The sequence below is a fragment of the Pelodiscus sinensis genome, chromosome 14 (genome assembly GCF_049634645.1).
Source record: "Pelodiscus sinensis isolate JC-2024 chromosome 14, ASM4963464v1, whole genome shotgun sequence".
NCBI lineage: Eukaryota > Metazoa > Chordata > Testudines > Trionychidae > Pelodiscus > Pelodiscus sinensis.
The window spans coordinates 28223765-28243338 of record NC_134724.1 but is presented as its reverse complement, the minus strand read 5'-3'; positions in this window follow the sequence as shown (position 1 = coordinate 28243338).

Genomic DNA, 19574 nt, shown 5'->3' with positions numbered 1-19574 from the left:
CAGAAGGGTATTGATTGCTTTGGCTATTTGGATCACAGCAGCCCCCACTGATCACTAGGAGGTACCACCAGTCTGTGCTTGTCTGACAGCACCAGAAACTGGCGTTCCACTGTGTCCATAGGATCAAATGCCACCATCATCTGACAGTTACTCATCTCAAGTGATTCATAGCCTTCTCAGATTGTTCCTTATTCTGGCAAGCCTTAGATAGGCTCTGGACACACTGTAGCATAAGGTGCAAGATAGTTGCTATGATTGCCATATTACTCTGCTGCTGAATGGATTCCATGCTTTGGTGTCTGCTACCCTATCATGGTGACTGCAAGGATATCCAGAGAAAAAAGGATATAAAAATTGTTTGCCATTGCTTTCAAGCGGTAGGGGATGGGAGGGGGGAGAGATTACTGCATTATGGGACATTGACAACATGTACCTAGGACCACCCGCTGCACTGTTTTGTTTCAATCAGGCACTGGGCACATAACCCAGAATGCAAAGGGGTAACAGAAACTGAGATAGCTACCCACATTGTATCACTGTCAAAGTTGACGGTAGCCAGTGCTACCCTACTGGGATGCACTGTGTCAAACTCTTGCATGCTATAGGGACATGCACCTTCAACTTTACAAAATCGTGTGCTAAAATATCAACCTTAATAAATTTGACTTTATCTCGTAGTGTAGACAAGGCCTGTATTATCATAGCCAGGGGCCCCTGGCTCAGATGGGGAGGGGGGCAGCTCCATGCTCCTGGAGGGGGCAGGGCTGGGACTAGCCTCTCCCACCACCAGCCCTACAGTGCTGCCCCACACTGCTCAGAGCTCTGGAACATGCTGTGTTGGGCTCTGGTGGTGATTTAACGGTCCCAGGGCTCCAGCTGCCACTGCTGCTGCAATAGCAGCAGCCATGTCCAGGAGTCCCAGGCCCTTTTGAATCTCCAGGATCTGGGGCAGTTGCCCCCTTTGTACTCACCTGTCAGTGGGCCTGCTCATAGCTTTTCCAGTCCTACCTTGTTTTCTGCTTTTCTTCTCTAACATCTTCCTCTGCCTCTCTTCTCAATTCTTTTCTATACTTTTATTTTTTTCGTACATTTCTCTGCTTTGTTTTTGAATTTCCTCATTCGCTCTTACACCCACATGCTGATCGTGAAAGAGACACACAGTGAAAAATCACTCACCCACTTATTTATTTATTCCTCCTTTCACATCATTCATTCTCACATACACGTAAACTCCTTCATTGAATCTCTTCCCATAGCGACTCAGTTTTTCTCTTTCACACACACTTCCATTGAGCTGTAAGGAGGAGCCAGAAAAACAAGAGATTGGGAAGCACCCAAGCCTGAGGATGGGGGTGAGGTATAGAAGGAGCTGCCAGGGATGCAAATTTTGTTTGAAGAATTGCCATCACAGTGAAAGGCTGAGAACTAAGTAGAGCAAGAGCTGCCAGTGGTATTGAGATTAAACACATTCTGTTGTTAATCACTTAATCATTTTATAATGTTAATTGTTAGGGATTTTATATTCTATAATCATGTCTTTGTGAAATCAAAATGGAGTCCATGAACTGCAACCAAATAAACTCCATATTGCTACTGCATCAGCCACAAGGGCCTTTGTGTCTGGACTATGTCAGCTAGAACCAGATCAATTCATTTTTTTCCTGCCAGAGAATATTCTGAGGCTTCCATCTCCTCAGAACTGTTTCCACCAAAGATTATATAAGGCTCTGCACAGCTGCAGTGGCTTGCTGTCCATCTCAGTTACAGTGCGTAGTGGGTATGCATTCATGTGCTGCCATTAGCCATCATTAGGGACAATATGTATGCTAGTTGGATCTCTCTGGCATTCAGGCAGTTCAGACTATTTCGCTGGAGAAATCATCTGTTTCATAGAAAGAAGAAAAGACAAGTGTACTTACTATCTATATACTTACCATCAATCCTGCATCCTACTGAAGAAAATTATCCTAGAGAACTTCTCTCCACAAGGGCTGATATCACTTGTTGGATCTCTCTGGCATTCCTCCCTGAGCGCTTTACATTAGCCCAAATGTTTTAGATCTCAGGCATTGCACTGCATACTCCTATCTTTCACATATAAATGTAAAAGGGTCTTTTCTTTTATGTGTCTTTTCTATCTCCTTTTTCTTCCTTCTGGCCAAGTGGAATAGTTTGGGCCTAGGCTTCATGCCCATTGTCACTGGCACTGTTTTCACAAGGAATGCTCATTGTTTTTCTATATTAGTTCATTGTCTGGTTATATTAGTTACGTGTTGTATTTATTTCCCTTTCCCCAAACTGTGTAATTAACCTCCTTCACTTGGTTTCACCACTTACCTAGGTTTCACCTGATTCTTTTGTCTGTCATTCCCCCTCCCCCTGGTTTGCGCCACACTGGGGAGGGGTACACATATAGTAAGGTAGATATTCCACCGGAAACAAGATATGGATGGAGATGGTCCTGACATCTTTCTGAAACAGGGGTTACCTTTTCCTGATTCCTAGTTCTATTTCAACTGTTGCCTATTCCCTTGAGGTAACAGTGGGTAGTTTTAAAAGGGCATGTGGAGAGCATTGGGGGTACAGGTTTGAGAGCCATGGAGTTATTGAGATGGAAGTGTGTAGTGCTGAGAATAGATAAAATTCTGGGGTAAACTTTAGGAAGGAGCCTTTGGAGTGAAGGACTATTTCTCATGATGGAATTCTGAATAAAAAAATTAAAAATTCTGCACATAATATTTTAAAATTCTGCAAAATATCTGCTTATTTTATTTGTCAAAATAAACCAGTATAATCACCCCAGTTTCAATTATTTTTTGTAATTTATTTCTAAATAGCTGGCAGCAAGTATGTCTCTAATAATATAGACAAAAGTAATTCAGAATATGATTTGTTGACAAATAGATTCCTTACTAGGCATATTAACACAGAACACTGAGTAATAATTTATTTAAACTGCAACACAGAAATATATTTTCCACATGCTCAGAAGCAGTACAAAGGCTTGGAAGAATGAAGGGTAATGATGGAGCTGAGGAAAGAGGAAGTAGCTGCTGGGAAGGAGCCTGGAAGTAAACATGTAAGATTTTTGGGTGTGGGTGGGAAAAGTATGGAACAGACTTTTTTCTTGGGGAGGTGGGGAAATTGTTAGGGAGTAGGGGAGGCTCCATCATGCAGACACTGGCTCAACTCTATACTCTCTAGCTATGTCTACACTACAATGAAAAGTTGGAAAAAGATAAGATTTTCTTCCAAAAGAGGCTTTTATGACATTTGGCCCATCTACACAGTGCCAAATGTCGGAAAAAAACCCCTTTTTCAGAACATCCCTTCTTCCTTGTAGAATGAGGTTTACAGATGTTCTGAAAAAATGCTTCTGCTTTTTCTAATTTTTTTCCGGAAAAGCAAACATGTTCCTTGGATACAGCAGAGCTTTTCCAGGATACCTCTGATATCCCAGAAAAGCTCTGCAGTATAGACATAGCCTCTAATTCAGTCAGGCACATCTGCCTCTGTCCCATGTGGCCCTGTACCCCCACTACCATTCAATCCCTGGCTCAGTGATGTCACTCCACTAGCTTTTGTGCCTCCCAGTATCCATTCTGAACCCCAATCTATGTGACTTCTCTGCAGCTCCATGTGTCTCACTCTGCCCCCCATATCCTGTCCCTTCTCATCTGATCCTGCAGGCAAGGCTCTATGAGAAACACATTTTCTGACCCCTTCCTCTCCACAGTTGGTTCTTGCTCTGGCTGTGAGCTGGCTCCCCTCTCTTCTGCCTCATTGAGTCTTTATGCCCCTGAAGGATGAAAAGTGTAATTACAGCATCACCCTGGCAAAATGCATTATTCTGCAAGGGATATGAAATCTGTGCTTGCACAATGGTGCAGAAGACCCCCCAGGAGTACAATATGAAGAAAGCAAATGGAATGAAACAGAAGTCTGGAGGAGGTAGAAAGAGGTAGGCAGTGCAGAAGGTGGCCTTTATGATCTCCACCTACAAACTATGAAAGAACCGTGTTTTGTCTAAATGTAATATGGTTATAAGGACAGGCTATGAACTTCTTAAAGAACTCATAAAAGATGAAGAAGACTTGGTTGTACTGCCATCTCTGTCCATACAGTGGCTTTTCAAGGATTAAGATGTTCACAACTATAGGTTGCATGCTTGTTTGAGCCCCTAAAAAATTCCTTGACCTAAAATTAAGGACAATAATTTTACAAAATGAGTACAAAGGAAAGAAGGTAGGCTGGTAGCGCTACACAAGTAGAAGTAAGCTTGTTTGGGTGACCTTAGCTGGGCCTTTTCATACTTTTGAATGCTTTTTGTCAATCCCTTTCATTCTATTCATTTTACTATACATATATGTGTACCATATAGCCAGGTGCCTTTGGGGGAGGAGGTGCAAGGATTTTGGTGGGGGCACAGTGGAGCAGTGCACTTCCTGAGTGCTACACAAGTCACCTGTGCATGCAGGTTATATAAAGACTTTAGTTGAAGATTTTATACAATATGCATTGGAGCCACGAGAACTTAATTGACCTTAAGCATGAGGGCAATGAAGACTTCATAAAGTTCACATCTAGAGACTTTCTCTAAAGGTGCTGAACTCCATTGGTGAAGAAGGGGGAGAATGTTTGGCAGAGGAAAGCTTGAAGAGTAGACGTGACATCATGGAGCAAAAGTGGAAGAAGCGGGTAGGATCAAATGAGATTATAGCAGAAGACACAAGAGTAGAGGGATCATGGACATGGAAACTAAAGTTGCTTAGTATTAAAGTTGTGTATTGAGATGAAAGTGTGTGTGTGTGGAGGGGAAGAATCAGTTATTTAAACTGACAAAGGTGCTGGGAGGAATATGGTCATCCAAGTAGTTAGTAGATAGCTATTTGTTGGCTGAGGAACAGAACAGAAGCAAACAGACTTCAAAAAAAAGTGAAGGGGAACTTGACACTACCAATTAATTCAAGTTGGTGGAATGAGAGAAGGACAGGGTATTGACAGATCCTAAGTAAATGGACAGAGAGAGGGAAAGATGATAAGAATAAAGAGATTTATTTAGTAAGAGATTAAAAGATCATAGTCAAGGTCAGTTTTTCAGAGCTGGAATAGAAATTTCTAGAAGAACAGAAGGGAAGTGGAGGGAGATAGGTTCCAAGGATTGGGGAGAAGATTGGTGGGCCTACAGCCCAAAGAAGGATCAAATACAAAAATACTTTGTCTTTTTTTACAAGAAAAATCACAATTTCTTTCTACAGTATTGAAATGTTTCTTAAGGAACTATTATTTCAAGGCTTATGGTGATGGGATATTACAAATGCAAAAAAATATGTAGTTAGCCAGGTCTGATAACATCTCACTCAAGGCAGTTATGTGCTGAGGTAACACTGTCAGCAGGGGTTATGTAGATGTACTGTATGAATAGATTAGAGTCCTTGGTGCTTTATGTATATCCTTTAGCTGACTGATAATAAGCAAACATGGGTAATTGGCCCTTTTTGTTTAGAGCCCAGGGGACAAAATAATTTTCAATAAATAAATAAATAAATATATTCTAAATTAATCATACTATGAACCTTAATAGGGATTTGTTCAGTAATGTCTTTGGAAGGCTTAGAATTTAGCCACCTATGTTTTGAAATAATGTGATAGGATGAGAGAAAGAAATTCTTCTAAGTGAACTTTAATGATATTTGTCTGGAGACACGTAGAAACCAGAAATAGGAGATTGTGTTAAATTCTTGATCCCTTACATCATTAAGGCTTTCTCACTTTAAATATGACCTGAAATGACCTTAACAGTTGTGGTTGAGCCTATAATGCATAGTTGGTAACTGGGTAGAAAATAGGCTTACATTAAAGCCAACAACCAATAGCAAGATACACAAGAAGCTAAGGCAACTCATCCCAGTATTTATCTTCATGAAAGAAGCATTTAAAATAATAGACCATGCCAGGTAAAGACATTTGTTAGCAGACTCCCATTTTCCATTCAGGAACTTTAAAAAAACTGCTCAAATAATATATTGTAAAAGGAATTGTTTCTTTAAATCAAAGTGGTATACTAGAATATGAGCTGTTGGAAATCCAGATCTATTTTTATGGCTTAGATCAAAGTCTGAGAATGTTCTGATCCAGGGTTTTTGTTTGGGTCTGTCTCTACAATTCTCCTTCCATTAGATTAGTCCATAGTCATTACGTTGCAGTTTCCATATGTTCTGATTATTGTTTTGTCTCTCTAATGGGAAAAAGGAACCTCAAATTAAATGGTTCTAACAAAAAGGAACAAGTTCCAAATTGTATAATTCCCTTCATGAGTTCTATTCTTGCAGAAAAAGAGAATGCCATTGTATATTTAAAGGACAACAAAAATCACCACAACCAATAGCCAACAGAGGATATTCTGGTCAGAAAAGTGTGCAAACATGACATGGTATTAAAATAGTTTCCCATAGGAAACACCTGAGCAGAAGCATGTGTTTGTCTCTGATTAGTCTGAAAAGCATACATTGGTGATATGTTATCATGGTTATATTCGTCTTTCTCTTGTAAGCCTGGTATTTGAATAATGTCTTCACATAGATATGCAGGAATCTGAGAGTCACATATTAAGTCATTTTTAAAAACTAATATCTGGTGTAATATCTTTTCCATTAGCAGAACGTCCTTCAGATGTGAAAGTCATATGAATAGGACAGTTTTTCAGTTTGAAGTATGATTCTTCTCTGAAAAGTAATTGTAAAGATACTATAGAACTCCCCAAACCCTTAAAGAATTCTAGTGACTTCCTGAGTAATATATGCAGTTAAAAATGGTAAAATTCACCCTAGAATCTGAAAATCAAACTGGGTTCCTTCTGACTTGTGTATTAACAATCACTAGAGATGGAACTAACCAATTCTCTGATTCAGCAAAACATTTAAATATGCACTTAACTTTCAGCATTTTATGCATCCTCTACAGGGCAGGGCATAGCACTTAATTTGCTGTATTATGTTTCCCCGAACCACTTTTTCCACACTTGCCACCTTTTCAGCCAAGCTATCTTTCATTTCAGCCTCCCTTGAGAAGATTACCTTACACAAACGATTAATCTTTATTCTCTTCATTGATACAGTAATCATTAAAACATTTCTTACACCGGCTGCACATTTTAGGAAACCGGACAGAAATTATTGTTGTAGTGGAGGAACTCCAATATAGTGTATGGGTGGTTTATATCTAACTAGCAGGTGAGGTCTTCATTGACCAGGCAAATCATTTTGTGTAGATTAACTTACAGGAAAGTTCAAGAAATTGAATATATATAATATAATTTTTTATTAATGTGCTTGCAAAAGGGAAGTAAAAGAACAGTTTCAAATTGGAAACATTTCAACCTCAAATGTTATTCATTTTATTGAATAATTACCATACGAAGTAAATTTGAATCAGAAACTCATTAAAGCTTCCATTACTCTTTCCATCACAAAATAATTCAAATTGGTTACTCGATTTTAATTTTGTTAACAAATATTTTTATGAATTTTAATCATAATAGTCATGACTTTTTTCCATTGAAAAACAAAAATAATTATTTAAGCCAATATTTCTCAAAGTGGTTCACAGACCCACTCTGAGAAAGCTGCTACTAGGCTACTCTGGTTTGTTTTACCAGCTCCACAGCCACGGAGCTTTGTGGCTCCCATTGGCTGCGGTTCACCGTTTGCAGCCAATGGGAGCTGTGAGGATATGTGACTTTGAAGTCGGTAAGTAAACAAGTGTCCTGGTAGCAGCTTTCTGAAAGTAGGTCTCCAGACTACTTTGAGAAATACTGATTTTTGATTTAAACCTTTCACCCAGCATATTCCGATATAAACAGTAGTTCATTCACTAATTTAAGTGGCAGTATTGTGTATGCAAAATTTGGTATCTGTAGGTAATCGCAAAGTATGACTTTATTTTGCACAATCAAATCCACGAACAAACAAACTCTTCAAAATATACAGTAGATATGGATACTCCCAAGAAAATACATGGTGGTGGTTTTTGTCTGTGTTTTACTATGCCAAAGACCCAAGTGATCACTTATGGCAGTGTTTTGGCAATTAAAAACATGTATGTAGCACCACAAATTTACCCAGCAATTTACACACAGAAACATTCCCTGCCCCTAAGAATTTGTAAACGAAGACCCTGATTCAGGAGAGTATCCCTAAATCAGGTCAGCACTTAAGGAGAATTTTAACTTAATGTTACTTAAACACATGCTTAAAGTTAAACACCCTAACTAGAATCCTAGATCCAACCACTCTGTCATATATGGCTATTATACCTACTCTATCATTATTCAGAAGCCTTCATAAAGAGACATCTTCTGTTAAGCCTTCTCACAAATTTAATCTAGCAGTGCAGTGTTGTTCATATTTAACAAGAGAAGTGTATGTAGTGCTACGCATTTGGCACTACAATTACAGGTCATTCCTCTGTAATTTTAAAATATTTTATTTTTGTTGTTTGTGGTGTATTTGTACCATACTTATCTTATATTTGTTCACTAGTGGTCTAATTCAGTAGCTAAAGAAATATTATGTAGTAGATTATTGTATAAAAATATTCATTTGGCTCATAAGCAACATTAATTATGTATGTGCACTTGCTATTTTCAGCTCATAAATTTTAATGCCAGAAGTGCAACACTAAATTAGATGAATTATAAACATCTGATCCAATTCCAACAGATACAGCTATTTCACACAGTGTAGTGTAAATTGTATTATATATGAAATTCTGATAATAAATTGACATTATTACCAAGACTAATATAGGGCTTGAGTCAAAAAATTTTCTGCAGACATTTTTTGTTTACATCTAGAATTTAGTGAAGAATTGAGGATTCAGTGCACAGATTATTTTCCATGTGGTACATGTAGACTGCAATATTTAGTGGTTCAATTTCTTATAGGCCTGGATATACTCAGTGGCCCGTATTTCAGAAAGGAAACAGGAGTGTAGTATGTATGTGTAGTAGTATCTGACTGAATCAGAAATTATACACTGTTCAAAGCGTGCTGCTGTTTTATGGCAAATATCAATGGGAGTAAACTACATTCCATGTATGTTTATTCAAAAGATACATTGCAAGAGGATGCTGAGATAGGAGACATTTTCAAAATTGCACGTGCACATCTTCTGCACATTTGTACCCATTATGTGCAACCACAAGAGCATGGACAAACTTTGCAGCAGCAGCGACTGAGCAAACCACTTTTTTTAAAAAAATGGCCCATAATAAGCAAATATATGATTCATTTTCCTTTAAAGTATTAATTTAAGTGCAAAGCATGTCTTCCAGATTTTAGATGAAAAAAAAAATCATATTAGGACTACATACTGCCTTGGATCAACTGTGGAATTTATTATGTCCGTGAGGATTTGGAGAGGATTTAGCCAGTACCAATACATGTGCTCCCATGGCATCTGAAGCACTATAGGATGTGGAGAGAAACAATAAAATAGGAGATAGTTGAGTAAATAGGAGAGGAGATGTGCTTCAGGGCTTGTTTCCAATTTGTTCAGTGGGATAGTTAGGGTACGTCTACACTGCAACACTATTTTGAAATAACTAGCTCTATTCTGAAATAACTGAGGGTATGTCTACACTACCCTCCTAGTTCGAACTAGGAGGGTAATGTATGCATACCGCACTTGCTAATGAAGCCCGGGATTTGAATTTCCCGGGCTTCATTAGCATAAGCGGGGAGCCGCCATTTTTAAATCCCCGCTGCTTCGAACCCCGTGCAGCGCGGCTACACGGGGCTCGAACTAGGTAGTTCGGAATAGGAACCTAGTCCGAACTACCTAGTTCGAGCCCCATGTAGCCGCGCTGCACGGGGTTCGAAGCAGCGGGGATTTAAAAATGGCGGCTCCTCGCTTATGCTAATGAAGCCCGGGAAATTCAAATCCCGGGCTTCATTAGCAAGTGCGGTATGCATACATTACCCCGCTAGTTCGAACTAGCGGGGTAGTGCAGACATACCCTTAGTCTGCATCTACACAGCAGGCAGTTATTTTGAAATAGTGTTAAAACACTGTCAAGCTGGAAGACTTCTTACTACAACTCCTGTAACCCTCATTGTACGAGGAGTACAGGAAGTCGAAGGAAGAGTGCTCTATTTCGAAATAAGCTATTGATGTAGCTCAATTTGCATAGCTTATTTCGAGTTAAGCCCTACTACGTACCTCTCCCCCCTTCCCACCTCCCATGAAGCCATGACTTAGAACAGCTCATTTCTGTCCCTGCTCTACATTTGTCTCCTTCTCTTCTGGTCTGTGCCACAGGGAATGTTTTCCCCTTTAGTATATTCTACAATAGAACAGGGAATCTTGCAATGAATGCAAGGGGGAGTCTTTATCACTAATCAGCAGAGACAGACCATGCCATTTTCACTGTGATGTGTTGTGTATTCACATCTAATCATCCTAAACTTGGCCTTGGTCTAAAGCAGTCAAGGAAGATATCTGTCTACACTCCATCCCTCATTTTCCCCAAGGCCCTCAGTAAAAGCAAAATGATATGCTTCTCAAACAGGGTATGCATGGAGGTAGTGAAGAGGAACACAAGCATGTTAAAAAGCCATTAGAACGTAAATAAGATTCAGGTCTGCTGATGCAGATCACAGCCAGGACTTTAGAGACAGCGTCTCGGAGGTATTTAGGTCCCTAACTCTCATTGATGTTAACAGGCCAGTAGTACCATGAAACATTTACTTATTTAGATGTCAAATTGCTAAAAAGAACACCTATCCATATGCTCTAGGTGCCATTGGCATAACCTGAAGTATATGTAAGTGCAGCAGTAGAATTTTAGGTAGACCACCAGTAAGCCTAAGAATTTCCCGGTGGGCTGTCCTCTGTAGGGCCGGCTGAAGGCTGCTGAAGGAGGAGGGGGATTGTGATGGGGCGCCACAGCCCTGCACTTTAAATTCCCTGGCGCCATATGCCAGCCATGTCCAGGGCACGGTGGGGCCAAGGAAGTGCATGTGCGGCGTGCTCAAACGCCGCACAACAGGTGAGAGGGGAAACACCCAGGCACAGCATGACATCATGGCCCGGGACTTTAAAAGCACTCGGCTCAGAGTCACAGACTCCAGCCCTGCAAACTGGAAGGCAGAAGGTAGATGGGGAAAAATAGGAGGAAGGGGTGGGAGAGGAAGGGACTTGTGCTGAGAGGAAGGGGGCAGGTGAGGAGAAGAAAGGGGAAGGCACCAAGGGACAGGATGGAGGAGAGACAAATGCCAGGGGACCAAGTGGAGACAATGAGGAAAAGGGCAGAATGGGAGGTGTCAGTGGGAGAGGGGACAGGGTGATGCTGGGAGAGGAGAGGGTAAGGGCACTGGGGGGTAGAGAGGGAGGTGCTGGGATAAGGCTTGAAAGAAGGGGTGGGCATGAAGAAGGCGGGGATGGAGCAAGTTATGTGTGAGGACATGAGGGCATGGGGAGACTGGGGGGAAGAGGCTGGTGAGGGGGTGGGCATCAGGGGAAAAGAGGGCAAAGGATAATGCAATTGCAGGATAGTTGCATGAGGGGGGTTTGGTGGGGGCCAAACTAATCCCTGTTGGTAGGAGCATGGTGGGAAAAGTCCTTAGAGGGGTCACACGAAACCTTTTACTTCTGGTTATGTGTCCATCTTGCTCCAAGTGTGTTACCTCTAGAGGCCTGGCTAATGGGAGTCAGGGGATGTGGCTAATGGGGGGGTCAGGGGTGTGGTTAACAGGGGTTAGAGGCGTGGCTAATGGAGGTCAACCCATTTCCCAGGCCTAGTTTGACTGCCAGTCTGCCCTTGAAGCAAGCCCACCACTGAATAATTTTCCCACCCTTCATTTTACCCTCTTTGATCCTCTCTAGGACCTTGGGCTGTGTCTAGACTACACCTCTCTGCCGACAGAGATGTAGATTAGGCACATTGAAATTGCTAAAGAAGCGGGGATTTATATATCCCATGCTTCATTAGCATAAACATGGCCGCTGCTTTTTTTCAAAATGGAGTTTTTTTTAAAAAGCAGCAGTCTAGACGTGGATCTGTCGAAAATAAACCCTTTTTCAACAGATCCTGTATTCCTCAAAAAATGAGGTTTACAGGATCTGTCGAAAAAGGGTTTATTTTTTGAAAGATCAGCCTCTAGACTGCTGCTTTTCTCTGACAAAGCTCTGAGCTGAAAAGAAGTGGTGGCCATTTTTATGCTAATGAAACACGGGATATTTAAATCCCCGCTTCATTAGCAATTTCAATGTGCCTAATCTACATCTCTCTGTCGGCAGTGTCCAATCAATTCTGCTATAGCGAACTAGCCTCACTCAACCAGCCAAATAGCCACATGTGACTAGTGGCTAGCGTGTTGGACACCACGGCTCTAGAAAAGTGGAAATAGGAAAAAAAAGTGAGCTCTGCATCATGCCCAAGACTGTGTAGTTACGTAAGTGAAATTTCATTTTAGCATCTTTCCTAAAAGTCAAAAGAAATATCTTAAAAATATTTGGGAATACCAATTTAATTTTTATGTGGGAAAAAAAAGTATAGCACCTAGTATATTTCACGCTCCCATTATACTGAACTTTTAGTGCAAATTTCATGCTAACCAGCCCAAAACTATTAATGCTACACTTATGTCTAAGAATTAAATGTTATACCATAGTTTGAGGTATATATGCCAGGATAGAAAAAAATACTCTAATAATATTAACCCATTTTACAATCTATTTCAACATTTGTGAAACGATGGGATCTAGACAATGTGTAGACATATTAAATCAATAAACTCGACATGGAAGGAATTCTCCAGTCAGCTGTTACATTTTTTTTCTCCTAATCAGTAATAATCATCTTGTGGTGTCTGGAAGCATGTATACTGGTATAACTTAAGATGAATATATCCTTTGGGTAGGCTAGAGTTTACTTCATTCCTCTTCTCCTAGTTTTGAAGAAAAACTCCCATAGAAAAGTGCATGGAAACACCAAAGTTCAGTCACTGAGGATTTTCATCAAGAATTGCACAGGGTCAGCCCTCCCCGACTCTCTATCCAATCTCAAAAGAACAAAAGGGATGAATTTAATTCTTAAGGCCAACTTTGTAAAAATAAAGAAATAATAATTATGAATAAATAATAACTACTTAATTTCTATAACATACTAGAGCTACTTTATAATTCATATACATTATCTTCCCAGTAATACATATACATAAAGAAAACAAATGAAACCTAAAGAGGTCAGTCTCCACAGAAACAATAAGAAACACAGAGTTCCCAAAAGCTTATGTTGAATTCACGTAAGTCTTGGTTGCAGTCTTTGATCACAAAATTCTATACAATCTGCTGTATCAAAACCACTGCCACAACATCTTCCCTCCACTGGGCTGTAAAAATCTTCATCTGGAATCCATTCAGACTCTGCCTCCTCCTCTGCTAAAATCATTCAATTTAATTAGTTGACTAATCAACCAGCAACTCAGTTAAATGTATAGACAGACAAAAAAGCACTGGTACAAGAAAAATACAAAACAGAGAAGAACAAAATATAAATAACTCCTCCTCATCACATTCAAATAAGATGAGCATTGGTAAATCATACTGGTTGAGACAATTTTACGAAAAGTTTGGCTAAAATGAGATACCATTCCAGGTATACAATTCAAATGAAACATACTGGTGACAGCTGTGGAGGGTCAGAACGGGAGGGGGGGGAGGGGCATCGACCATGTGACACCCCCATGTGACTCCTCCCCACACTTCCCATAGCCTGGGGGAGGGCCATCCCTAGGATGGTGCTGGGCTCAGGACAACCCCCCTCCACCCCAGGTGGCACCTTTTCCCACCCTGCCCCCCACTCCACTCCACCCATTCCCCCTTGCCCCTCCTCTGCCCTACCCTCACACCACTCCTTCTCTCAAGCCCCTCCCCCAAGTGACGGAGCCCAGGGGATTAGCCACTTGCTGCAAGGGCCATGCCCACCCTTGCACTCACTGGCATCAGCAGAAAGCAGAGCAACCTGGCCCCAGCCTGCTCCACATTGCTCTGTTTCCCACTACAGGTAACTGCATGGACAGTTCCACCCCTCCCCAAAATCCTCCTCCTCCGAGCAATGTAGTTGGGTGCCAGGGAAGCGGAGTGGCCCGGAACTAGTTTGCTCCGTTTCCTGCGCCACTGATGAATGTGGAGTGAGCCAGCCCCCTCGTGAGTCACCTAGGCTGCCCTTTGCCCTGTGGCATTCCCCCAAAGCATGAGGCCTAGGGTGGTTGCCTGAACTGTGACATGGAAGGGGTGGATTACTGGCTGCTGGCCCCTTACTTCTCACCACAGCATTTCAGGGTGTGTGTGACACTTCATGCCCTCCCCCCCACATGCATTCTCCCTGATTAAATTAATTAGTTTTCCCCATAGAGAAAAAAACAACAGGTGCTGAGCATCCACTGGCAGCCCTCCTGCTTGAACCTTCCTCTCCTCCCAGTGCATACTGCCTGCTGGCAAGCCCTGCCGATTAGTACCTCTCCCTCCCTTCCAACACCTATCTCTTCCTGTGAATCAGATGTGAGGAGGGAGGAGGGGAGAGGAGCACTGATGCAGCACTTGGGGAGGAAGTGGAACTAGACAGGGAAAAGGCAGGGTGAGGAGAGGTTAGGGATGGGAAAAGGTGATGCAAGAGTGACGGTGGGAAGAGGTGGCACAGAGATGGGGCTAGAGGGAAGGGACAGAGTGGGGCTGGGAGCTGGGCAGGGATAGGACTGGGGGAGCACCACCTTCCATATTAGAAACTCAGTATCTATGGTTTTCCTTCCCAGTTTCCCCAGTCAATAATCAATACTGCCAGGGCTCCCTGTTGGAAGGTTAACAATATTACTAACCTGCTGCAAAATACTTCAAAGGTAAGGGAAACAGCCTACTTTCTGCTCCAAGGCTCAGCTTCTCCCAATCCACATAGGGCGCATTGCCTTTCGCAAAGCAGCTGTCCTGACTACTTGCCCTCAGAGTCTGAATCCAGCAATAGGAAACCTGCTGAGCATACCCAAAACTATCTCACCCAATTCCAGAAAATTCTGAATGTGGAGAGCTAATTGTGCATCTGCCTAGTAACCAGACCCAACTCATTCCTACCTCCTCCAGCCCCCACATTGATCTCATAAAGAGATATCTCCCTTTTATGCACATGGGTTATAGTAGCATGTATTTTTGTGCTAGTATTTTTCTTTAATATGACAATGCCTCCTAAAATATGAAGAAAATCAAATAATAATAGGCATACATTTCTTTGTAAAACAGCTGCCTGCTGTTTTGATAACACAATTTGCAAGGTCTCTTTAGGCACAATATACCAAAATGGTTCACCATCAATATTTCCCACTGTCTTATTTTTGTTGATGTGTAGAATATGTGATCAATGTTAGCTGCTTTGAACAAAAAAAATCTTTGATTTCGTAAAAAATACAGTATATATGAGTGAGTAAAACTAAATTGGCCAAAGCACCTGTATTTTGGAAAACAGCAGTGGGGGGACAGGCAAGATCATCTAATGTGTTTCTTCCATCTCTAATTTTTTAGTTTTGTTGTTGTATGGATTTTTTTATCATTCAGATTCAATATTTATACAGTTTTACAGTAAATATGTGGACATATAGTATTCCTAGCTTCTAAGTCTTTCTATTTTTCATAAATTGTCAACATACATATAGAACTATAGTATGCTAAAAATCGTAGCAGTTTGCTTTGTTTTCTGTTTTTGTTTCACTATCTGGGCTTACTTATTTCAGTATCATCCTTTCTTACCCTAATCCAAACAATAATGTTGGCTCAACAATTTAAACATATTGAATCCCCAACCAGAGTCATTTTCCGTAGTAATACTCTGATTACAGCAGCTTTTATGTCTGCACAGAAAAGGACCTTAAACATTAAATCTCATCAGCACTAAAAAATAAGTGGTGAGCATCAGTCACATTTTCTTGAAATACCACAAGTCTTCCTTGAGGCATAATCCTTTAATCTCAGGATTTTGGGCACTTCTGTTCTGATTACTAAGGATCAGAAGGGTTGGCAAATACTCTTCATATCACTTCTAAAAGTGGCAATTGTAATATTATCAGGTTATTGTGAAAACTGCATGGTTATCTCTTGTTCTGATGTCTGATAGTCAATGTCTTGTTCTGATGTCTGGTAGAAAATTAGATGGGGAAAGTAACATATCAGAACTACAATCCATTTCAGTGCAAATCTAAAAAAAATTGTCATACATGTTCATATAATACTGTGTGGTTAAGGATTTCAAAACAGAGCAATGTCAAATTGAGGGAATCTCCTTAACTGAAGAGGAAAATTTCTTCCCAAACATAAGAAGCCTATAATGTTTTTATTTCTTATATTACACCAGAAATCAGTCTGTTTGATAGCCAGTTTTCTCCTTTGGAACCTGTAGTTCCATTTGTTATTAAGTGGGTCAATTATTTGAATAGGTGGCTTCTCTATTTTGCCTCATGCATAGACAATACAAGTTGTAACAAGCAAAACTTACCACCTTCCAGGGTTCCATTTTGTTAGAGCACTCACAAGTAAAACAATACAAAATCCAGGGCCAACCTTTCTCCTTAGGCTTGGCTGGTAGGATTCCCATGGGAACTACTTAGCCTATATCCTAGATATTTTTTTATAGAGGGAGAGTCTCTCCCACATCTCTTAAATCTAGGTGAACTAATGATCTGCCTACAACAGCAAGCCAGCAAAACCCACTTGACAGTTTCCGCTAGGGTTCTTTCCTACTACTGATTGGACCTTCCTGGTCCAGCACCCTTGGGACCTCATTGTTCGTGAACCAGAGAGTTTGCTGGGCCCCGGGGAAGTCAATGCTTCTGCTGCTGGATTCTGGACTCTGCTCCTTGGCTCTGCTCCCAGTCAGCAGGCTCCTGGTCCCAGCCAGCTGGCTCCAGCTCCTAGCCCCAGCCACTGAGCTCTGAGGCCAAGACTGTTGCAAGGGGATGTGGACTGCAACTGCTTTGAACACTAAGGAGAGGGGATCACCACACGGGAGTGTAAAGGGTTTGTTTATTGAGTTCAAACTGGGAAGGGAGGGGGATCTCACTCCTACACTCAATGGCTCATACACTCAGTCCCAGGCAGGATGATAAGGCAAGCAGAAGGCAGTTGATGGTATCTGATCTTCCCGTGTTGACTCCTGAGCTGGTCCGCTGGCCAGGCAATCCCGAGCAGGGGGCATTTTACGGGAGGCTCCACTTGATGGTCAACCAACAGCCTGTGTCTGTGTTCCTCTCTCCTTTTAGGATCAGCCACGTGCAGCTTCTGAGTCTCTGGACCTCTTGAGGCCATGTGCACTCCCTGCTGGGGGCCCTGTGAACCGTTGTTCATTCCTGCTGTTTAACTCAGAGTTTTCCTGCCTCTTGTGTCCACCTGAGACATTCTTCTGCACTCACTCAGGGAAGAGATAGGGCAGAGGTTCTCAAAATTTGTAACACCGCGACCCCCTAAAATTCTAAATGAATTTGTGTGACCCCCCCCCCACCCTCACTGCTCCACAAGTAAAAGGGAAGTTGGGGGCAGCGGGGCTGGCCTGGGGACATCTGGAGGAGGAGGGGGGAACTGGCTGCCAGAAGCAGGGCTGGCGGGGCAGCAGGACTGGCCGGGGAAGATTGGGAGGAGAAGTGGAGGAGAACTGGCCAGGAGGGGGTTGGGGCGAATAGGCCGGCGGAGAGCGGGACCGATCCGGGCACGTGCAGATCCCAGGGCACTGCCCGTCCCATGCACAGTTCTAGCGAAGTGTGAGTGAGTTCCTCTACGGCTTCAGCACGTGCTGGAACAGCGCTCAGGAGCACATACAGGGCTTCCCATTCTCCTGAAGGTGTCTCATGCAACCAGAGGCTCTCAGTGCTGATCGCGCCCCACCTCCCAGCCACTCCCCCCATCCCCACCAGGCTTCTGTCGGGTGCCCAGCTGGAAAACTAGAAAATACCTGGCTTCGCATATGCCCGGTATTTCTCAATTTTTTTACTGGACTGTCCCAAAAACCAAAAAAACTGGACTGACCTGCAACCCCCCTCTAAGTTGCTTGCGACCCCCCCCCGGGGGTCACGACCCACAGTTTGAGAAATGCTGAGATAGGGGGTTAACAGATAACACTTTAAGGCTATATCTACACTCCCAGCTTCTTCCGCAAGTACGGCCATTCTTGCGCTGAGCCAAAAGGGGGAGTGGTTCTTCTTGGCTGCATGTTATTCAGACAGGCAGCTCCCTTTGGCTGATTTCTGACCAGAAACTGACCAGTGGGATTGTGCTAGGGGGTGGGGCGGCTCCTGAAACTTCCCCCGTACCCTCCAGTTTTGAAACAGAAAGGAAGCCCGGCAGCCGTGTTTCTGCACAATGTGTAGGGCTATGAGGCAAAGAGCCTGCCTAGGGCTCCCTACTGCCTCCGTGGGCTAGATCTAGTGGCTTGGTGGGCTGCATCCGGCCCGCGGGCTGTACTTTGCCCAGGCCTGGACATAATTGTCAAGCAAAGTCTGTCAGCCTCTTATAAGGTCACACCATTGTAATATAAGTTCATACATTAACATTTGCAATGTTGATTTATTTAGTTTTCCTCCCTCACCACCGCATCCTTAGTTATTTGGCTCACATTTATCTTCATAATCAATACAGATAGCAGTTACAAAACTGGTCATGTGCTGAGTACCAAAACCACCTCTAAAGTCTAAAAGGAAAGAGCCAAAAAGCCTTCGGGTCCTATTCATCAATATTTTACTTGTACAGGTATATCCTCATTTAGCTGCAATTCCTCCTAGCTTCTAAAAGAGCCTCTTCTGTATGTACTATTTATCAAACACATCTGGAAAACATACTTTATACTGTGTGGGATTTGCCATAGTGTATATTTGAAGATATATTTCAAACATGCATGTCTGTGACAAATAGGGTCTTTAAAAATTCTTAGCTTTTAATTGCCAGCACAAAAATAGTTCTGAGCATTATCACCTATTGGATCTACTGGCTATTTTGTTTATTTTTCCTCATTTCAAAAGTTGTACATATATTGGTCCTAAATTATTACACTATAGATGACATAGAGTAGTAAAATGTAGCAAACTGAGACCAGTAACTCTAACGTCAATACCGGGCAAATTAGTTGAAACAATAGTAAAGAATATAATTGTCAGACACATAGAAGAACATAATTTGTTGGGCAAAAGTCAACATGGTTTCTGTAAAAGGAAATCAAGTCTCACTAATCTATTAGGGTGTGTGTAGACTATATCCCTCTTTCGACACAGGGATGTAAATTAGGCACTTCGAAATTGCAAATGAAGCCAGGATTTGAATTTCCTGCACTTCATTTGCATAATCATCTCATGGCCCTCTTTCAAAAAAGCGCTATTTCGAAAGTAAAACAGCAGTCTAGACGCGATTCTTTTGAAAATGAAAGGCTTTTTTTGCGGTTTACAGGATCTTTCGAAAAAGCCTTCCCTTTTCGAAAGAACCACATCTAGACTGTGGTTTTACTTTCGAAATAGCACTTTTTTGAAAGAGCGCCATGACATGATTAT